The sequence below is a fragment of the Cyphomyrmex costatus genome, unplaced genomic scaffold, assembly GCF_001594065.2.
Source record: "Cyphomyrmex costatus isolate MS0001 unplaced genomic scaffold, Ccosl1.0 scaffold302, whole genome shotgun sequence".
In the NCBI taxonomy this organism is placed as follows: Eukaryota; Metazoa; Arthropoda; class Insecta; order Hymenoptera; family Formicidae; genus Cyphomyrmex; species Cyphomyrmex costatus.
In genome coordinates this window covers 1311247-1318678 of record NW_017277148.1, presented here as the reverse complement: position 1 = coordinate 1318678, position 7432 = coordinate 1311247, and the positions used below count along the sequence as shown (strand labels likewise).

General features: G+C 29.4%; 1 protein-coding gene across 1 annotated transcript in view; it reads left to right on the top strand.

The window, feature by feature from the left end:
• The first annotated feature begins 7004 nt into the window (after positions 1 to 7004).
• The window catches only part of LOC108775612 (aromatic-L-amino-acid decarboxylase), a 9096-nt gene continuing 8668 nt past the window's right edge, over positions 7005 to 7432 (top strand). The window contains exon 1 of the mRNA XM_018542029.1: positions 7005 to 7050. The gene's annotated coding sequence lies outside the window, so the exon portion shown is untranslated. The remainder of the gene's footprint in view (positions 7051 to 7432) is intronic.

Sequence of the window (7432 nt, the reverse complement as noted above, 5' to 3'; positions counted from 1 at the left end):
GCAATTCTTTCTTTTTGCACTTTATTGTTGTATTCATGTTGATCAATGATATTTAGGCAAATACAGCTTCGAATTATGATATTAGAAAGAAAAAATTGAACAGAAAGAGAATAGATTCTTTTATTATTAATGTTTATGTATATCAGGACCACCCAATTTCACAAAAAAGAGGTACAATAATGTCACTAGTATAGAGCTATTTTATTATCTGATCATGATTACCATACAAAAAATTTAAAAACAATTATTAACACTTTACTAGAGAATGATTAATCCGATTGATTTTATCTTTGACACAATTAACAAAAGAATCGAATGTTTATGTCAAAGAAGTGTAAATTTGTCGTTCTCATCTACCAGAATAATGATATTGCCTCACAATCATGGTTTTTCCTTATATACCTTCATGTACTGAAAGATTCAGTCGATTTAACAACGTTGATGTCAGAGTTGCATAGTTTAAATAAATTACAGAAATATATCAAAGTTCAAAAAGATCCTCGACCACATTTATCTAAAAAAAACGTAATTACAGATGCAAAGATTGTGAAGTGACGTACGTTGTTGATGTAGTTTACACGTGCAAATGATTGTGAAGTGACGTACGTTGGACAAATGAGCAGACAATTAAAAACTAGGATTTCAGAACATCGAAATTATATAAGGTGGAACATGTCTACTCGTTTTCTAATAACGGACCATAGATTAAAATTCGGTATGATTTTCAATGGGAAAATGTAGAAATTCTAGAATATTCTAAATGAAGAACCTTGCTATAGTAAAAGATTAATTTCTGAGACGGTAAATATTAAAAGGCAGAATAACAGTCTTAATCTCCAAACAGATACAGAAAACCTCCACAAAAGATACATAAAAGATTATAAACAATATATGACTTTGCAGTACCAAGAACAAAAACTTTAGAATATATTGCGCAGTTGTTGTCGGTTAGTTAAATCGTGTGATTTTAATTTTGACTCCAGTCAATTATTATTAATTTCAATTTTTTATTTTTGACTCCCTTAAATTTGTGACTAATTCTTCTAATCATCATTGATATATAAAATAATTGGCACGATTGGACTTATATTCAACACTACAACACTCAACACGACTAATACGTGATTTATCATAACGTACGTTAATATTGCTAAAAACACATCATGAGTACTGTCTGAGTAAGTCATTTAAGTGAGATAAAGAACTTTACATAACTATTACATTTTTAATCATAAATCAACGTTATATCAAACTAAATTATCTATTCGGTCAACATTCGATTTATCAATCTTCTGTCGTAAATCTTATATTATTAATTAAATAAGAAAACAATAAGAGTAAGATCAGAAGTCTTAATCGTAAATTCTTCAAAATTATAAATGTTACAGAACAATATTTTTAAATAGTATTTAGCGGTCAAAAAATATGGAAAATGATTATTTTTGTACTCGTGTATTTTTTATCTAACATTGTAATTATTTTGTGTTTTAGCATTACTAATATATTTGCAATTTAAATATACATTCTAAATGTAAATTCGAACTTCACCATGTCTTTAAAAAATAGTATGTATTGCAAACCTCACTCTGATACTCAAATATCACGAATATATTAGGGTTTTTACGAACACCACGTGTTCGATGACCGTGAAATATTGTGCAGGTAGTAATGATTCATTTTTCCTTATAATTTAATCGGCATTTTTATAAAATTTTCGAGATATACATAATAAAATTATATTTTACTATTTATAACTCAAAAACTATATAAGACTACCGATTAAGTTATAATAAGAAAAGGATAGCACTAGTTTACAACAAAATGTTTTTTTTTTAATTACTTTAAAACTAGACGAGGTGTTTCTTAGATTTTTGGATGCTGAAAACAATACCGTAAGTTGACTGGTAAAAGTTAGATTCCAGAAAAATAGAAAATCATAATTATTCCCGAAATAATTGAGGTTTAATATGTAAAAATGGTTTTTTTATATTATGCGACATTTTTTGGAAAAAGGATTAACGTTCTCTTGAAATTCTGATTAAAAGTCATGAATATTTTGTTTATCTCCTATAAAACGTATTTTTTTATTTCAATATCTTACTTTTCAGCTATGTTATGAAGAATTTAAATACCAAGTTTTTCTAAGATAGTAAATTTTTCGTCCATGAATGAAGTCACTTATAATTACTAGTTTGTGACTCTGTTGATACATAGTGTAATTTATCATCATAGAAACCGCTAAATATCCACGTATGTATATACACATACCGCCTATGAATGAAGTCACTTATAATTACTAATTTGTGACTATTGATACATAATGTAATTTATTATTATAGGTATCGCTAAAAATGCACATATATATGTATATACGTATGTACACAAAGGACGTCTCATTTTAGTTGCTTACGTCAAATATCTAAAAAAATTCATTTCTAGAAAGAAATGTTTCAAACAACAATTGTATAGTCTGTGAAAGTATATCAATGGCCATAAATTAGAAATTATGTATGACTTCATCGTTATGAGCAGAAAATTTACTATCCTACAATTAAAACCGAATATACATTAAATCTTTTGTAACATGGCTAAAAAGAAAAAATTATATATTAATTATTATATTGAAATAGAAAATATTATAATTATTGTATTATATTGAAATAGAAAATATATTCTATAGGAAATAAACAATATATTCATATACAACTTTTAAACAAAATTTCAAGATAATGTTTACTTTCTTTACAAAAAGATGTCAAATATTATAAGTTATAAAAACCATTGTTTTTACGTTATCATAAATTATAATTTATATAAAACGGTTATTCTAGGATGTGAAAGGACTTAATGATTATTTCATGATACATAAGTGTAGAAGAATAGTAAAGCATGTTGTACAGCAAAATACAAGTATGCCTTGTTCTTGCATTCTTTATTTAGTTTATTGTCTTGTATATTCTACCTATTTAAGATATACAGCATTTTTAGCGGACGGTATTTATGTCCAAAGCATACAAAGTAAGAAGGTTGGATTCAGTGCACTAAATGTAATAAACGTATTACATGAAATATGTACCTCATGTCATATTTGTAATATATGTAGGAAGATTGTAATTATTATTTATTTACTTCATATATATTTGATCATCCTTATTCTTTAATATAAAACGTTGTAAACACATTTTATAAGTTATTGTGTTATTTTACGTCTCATTCATAAGAATTTGTAAATTTTTCGTAAGCTATACATATCTCTTCCAATCTTCTTAAGAGTAGCCGCATAACACACCTCCATGGGATATATGGCAAAAATGCAAAGGTTTCAAAAAGTTCTTTTTTTAATACGAAAAGTAAATATTTTTGATTCCTAATATTTTTTTCGTAGTAGTAGACAGTACAAAGTTTTTACTGATATAGTTTGTTTATCTTAAACATAATACTTAATAAATTAAGTTTTTGTTAGGTGCGGCATATACAGAGTTGGTCCACTTAAACCAACATCTTGAATATTTCGTTTATTTCCGATAATATGAAAAAATGTTTCAAATGAAAATGGAATGGTGTTGAGGGGGACACGTTTTGTCAAGGTTTACCCATGATTCCTCTAATTATTTTGCATATAAAAGTATTAAAGTAGAGATACCAAAAAACCAATAGTGTGTTTACGAGATATTTTATACTTTATTCTGACAAAAAATTTATTTAAGGAGATGCTCAAAATTATGCTCTCGGACTTCAATACATTTTTATTTTTTGAAGACGATATTTAAATGATACTCTTGCCCTCTCTGTCATTTCTGAATTTATACTTGCATATGCAGCCAAAATATTCATAGGAATGTTAATCGGTTGGAATTTTGTCAATGGACGCTGCAACAGTTGGAGGTCGATGAATTCTTTTTCAATAAGATGTTATTTACTGATGAATCGACTTTTACTAATCATGGACAATTAAATAAAAGAAACATGCACTACTTGTCCGTTGAAAATCCAATGTGGCTTCGACAAGTAGAACGTCAACGTCCATGGAGCTATAATGTATAGTGCAGTATTTTACAAAATCGAATCATTTCTTTATTGAGGTGAAAAAAATTACATTAAACTAACTACATTAAGTGGCCAAAAATATGCTGATTTTTTGTACCAAAACAATTATCACAGTTATTAGAAGAAGTGCCATTAGAATCGCTTACAGATGTGGTATCAGCATGACGACTGTCCGAATTATAATGCACGCGTTGCACGTGCAGTTTTACACGAAATGTTTCCGGAATGCTGGATAGGTAGAGGAGGGCACATCAATTGGCCTGCACGTTCTCCTGATTTAAATCCTCAAGACTTTTTTGTATGGGGAACATTAACAAACATATATTGTTTACAACGATGTACCAACTACACAGGAGAACATGAAAGTGCGTATTTTGGCTGCACGTGCAAGTATAAATTCAGAAATGACAGAGAGGGCAAGATAATCATTTAAATATCATCTCCAAAAATGTATTGAAGTCCGAGGGCATCATTTTGAGCATCTCCTTAAATAAATTTTTTATCAGAATAAAGTATAAAGTATCTCGTAAACTATTAGTTTTTTGGTATTTCCACCTTAATTCTTTTATATGCAAAATAATTAGAGGAATCATATTATCTAAAAAGAATTACATAATTCCATTTAAAAAAGTGGAAGTGACCTTCATATCTTTTTAACGCCTCCACTTAGAAAAAAAACAACGTGACTAAAACGTGTCCCCCTCGACACCGTTTCATTTTCATTCGAAACATTTCTTCGTATTATCAAAAATAAACGAAATATTCAAGATGATCGATTTAAATGGACCATCTTGTATACCGGAGTTACTCTACTATTTGATAGAAGAACATTTTTTAATTTGTATTTTTGTATTCAAAGTTTTACTATTATCTTTAAGAAATATTATTTAGAGATGCGCACGAGACGAGAAAAATCTCGATCTTATCTTAATTACGAGACGAAATTCGAGATCGTGATCTATTGTAACATTCAAGATCGATACCGAGATTTAGCATAACGAGATCGAGATTATTTAAAATTCTCGAGATCTCGCCGAGATTTTGACAAAATATTTTATTATTTCATCGAGAGATCTAAAAATAATAGTTATAAGGCGCGGATGGTGCCGGTGCTACTACTATGTCTTCTATACTACTAGATTACTTAACTTCTTATATACGAATAATGAGGTCTGCTCTTTATTCCTGCACTGTCTAAATTGGTGAACACGGTGCAATAAGTTGAAGTGCGAATCTAACGTATATTTTGGCTCATTGCCCTTATTTCGATTATATTAGTTGTTTAATACAACAGTATACAGTTTAGTATACAGTTGTTTGCCTGCGAGATGGCCCTCAGTCCCAAACATCGCGATTCGGCATATCTGACTACGTTCTAATATTCACTGCCAGTACTGAAACTCTATAACGTATGTACATTATTGTATTACCGATGAGATACTATGACCGTATTCTAAAATTCACAGCCAGTGCTGAAAATGTATACGAGGACAAGTCAATAAGTTTTTAAAAAAACATAGTAAAACATATTTTTTTTTATTGATTTATTTTTATTTCTTAACATAGTCTTCTTTCAGCTGGATATACTTGATCCAACGATTCTCCAACTTTTTTAAGCCGTCCGAATAATATGATTTATCCAACCCTTCAAACTAAGTCTCTGTTTCGGCGATAAGCTACTCTCTGGTGGTGAATCTCTTTCCTCCGAATCATTTCTTCAGGTTTGGAAACAGGAAATAGTCGCAGGGGACTAAATCTGGTGAATATGCTGGATGGGGAAGTAATTCGTAGCGGAATTCGTTGAATTTGGCCACCGGTGCCGGGCACGTGTGAACTCGTGCATTTTCTTGATGGAAGAACACTTTCTTCTCCGTTAAATGAGGACGTTCTTTCTTTAAAATGTTGTTGAAACGGTCCAATAAGGCTGCGTAGTAATCGCCATTGATCGTATGCTTCGACGGAAGGTAATTAATATGAATTATACCGCGTGCATATCCCAAAAAACTGTGGCCATCGTCTTTCCGGCCGACTTCACGGTCTTCGCCTTCTTCGGAGCTGGTTCATCCGATGAAGATTGTTTCGACTGTTCCTTCGTCTCAGGTGTGAAGTAATGGATCCATGTTTCGTCCACAGTAATGAATCGACATAGAAATTCATTTGGATTACGTTCTCATCTCGTCTTGTGCGCATCTCTAATTATTCAAAATCTAAGTGATATGTCGTTATCAGTGACTTTTCTCTAATAAATTATGATAAATGAATTGTAAATTGTAAATATTTCACGTCACACAAGCAATCATTTACAACATTTGACAAAGAACATTTTAAACCGGTAATACTTAAATTATTTTGATAATAGATCTTTAGTTGTATGTACAGGTATGAGAATTCTGATATATTTGGTCATATTTTAATCGATTATCTTGCATAATTTTGTCAGAAATTTTGATAAAAGTTATTAAAAATTTTTGATTTTTTTACAAAATAGAAACAACCAAAAGAAAAGTATCGCCGAAAAAGTTTAGCTATTTCCTGTTTTATAAAACAGCAACTTCCTCATAATAAAATTTTTAATAAAAGATTGCATTCATAAAGATTTTTATTGATGATTATACTATTTTTATGAAGAGTTTTATTGGTGATTACACTGTTTAGAAGCACGTTGTAACACCCTTTCCTTGTTGACAATAATATTTTATTTCAAACTTAGAAAATTGTAATAGATTATACGACAGACTATGTCATTAACAATTCCATGTATAAATTTCCATGTTATAAATAATTCAATAAATATTTTAAAGCTCAATGAAATATTTACTCAACAATTAAGCAAACTTCTTATATAAACTTTCAATGACCATTTACCTTTGTCAGGTTTACGTGTAATCAACTAAAGATATATAAGTCAGTTACGCGAATAGCTCACATTGCTTAGTAAAGCAAAGTCTCTTCTACTATACAATAGTCTACTCTCTTACTGCTTTAGAAAAGATAAACAAAAAGGTATATACAACGAGAAAACATCAAGATAATACAAGCTAATTTTCGGAAGTAAAAGAGTTCTTTTCCGTGAATCTTCTAAAGATGCAAGAATGTTATAATTTTGGATATACTCGTATAGTTTATCAATTTTGTATCGACACACTTCGTTCATGTTTAATTTGTAATTTCTCCGAATTTATATTAAATGCACTTAGTTTAAGTCGTTCATATTTTGCGATATATTGTTTCGACAAATATTCAAATGCTGGACATATTAATGAAATTTATTTTTTTTTATTAATGTAGGCGAATTTTATTCAGAACTGATTCTTGATATGTTTCTTTTCGATTGGTTGGATATTTCAGTGTATATATATATATATATATATATATATATATATAC